Source organism: Macadamia integrifolia, chromosome 9 (assembly GCF_013358625.1).
Source record: "Macadamia integrifolia cultivar HAES 741 chromosome 9, SCU_Mint_v3, whole genome shotgun sequence".
Lineage (NCBI taxonomy): Eukaryota > Viridiplantae > Streptophyta > Magnoliopsida > Proteales > Proteaceae > Macadamia > Macadamia integrifolia.
In genome coordinates, this window is record NC_056565.1 from 21,975,021 (window position 1) to 21,975,943 (window position 923).

Sequence of the window (923 nt, forward strand, 5' to 3'; positions counted from 1 at the left end):
GAGTAGGTATGGTTTCATAAAAAAATATAAAAAAGGGCGTAAAAAAATAGGAGGGATCATTTTTCTTTAAATAAGGTAGTTTTAGATTGTGACTTGAGGTTCAACAATTCAACTTTTGATCAAATATATCTTAAATAGGGAGTACTTTTTTCAGTTCCTAGTTATGGTCCCAATTAATTCGTAAACAAAGTGTCTGGCACATTTGGTAGAGTATGTGAGCGCAACTAGTTGGATGCATGAGCATCTTCTCAGCTTGGTCCTTGTGCTGACGCAATTGCCAAGCAACTAAATAGCGATCTCTAACAAAAAAAAATTACATTTAGAAGTGTAGTTAACTTTAATGAGTATGAATTTAAATCCATTTCAAGATAATGGGACCGAAAGATATCTTATAATATCCAAAATCAAAGGAAATAGTATCATCTTATTATATTTTAAGACATCACATATTGTGTTTTTCTTATTAAACTTGTGCCAGTATCATATCAAGATCCCTACAAAAAAATCAAAAGCAATAATGTCATCTTATTATATTTTAAGACATCACATATTGTGGGGTGTGTTTCTTATTAAACTTGTGCCCAGTATCATATCAAGATCTATAAAAAAAAATCAAAAGGTAATAATGTCATCTTATTATGTTTTAAGACATCAAATATTGTACGAGTGTGGTCCTTATTTATCTTGTGCTAGGGATCATATCAAGATCAGAAACACGATAGAAGATATTAAACAAGATTTGTTGCATACAAGGTTCAATAACTCGTTTTGTTTTGATATTCCGATAGTTTCAAAATCATCAAAATAGTGTAATTTTTTCATGGGTTTTGCTTACTCATTTTGAGGGTGCTAATGACCAAAATTAACAAAATGAGAAAAATTGTGTCTTTTCATCTTTGATATGTAATTTTGTTTCAAAAAAA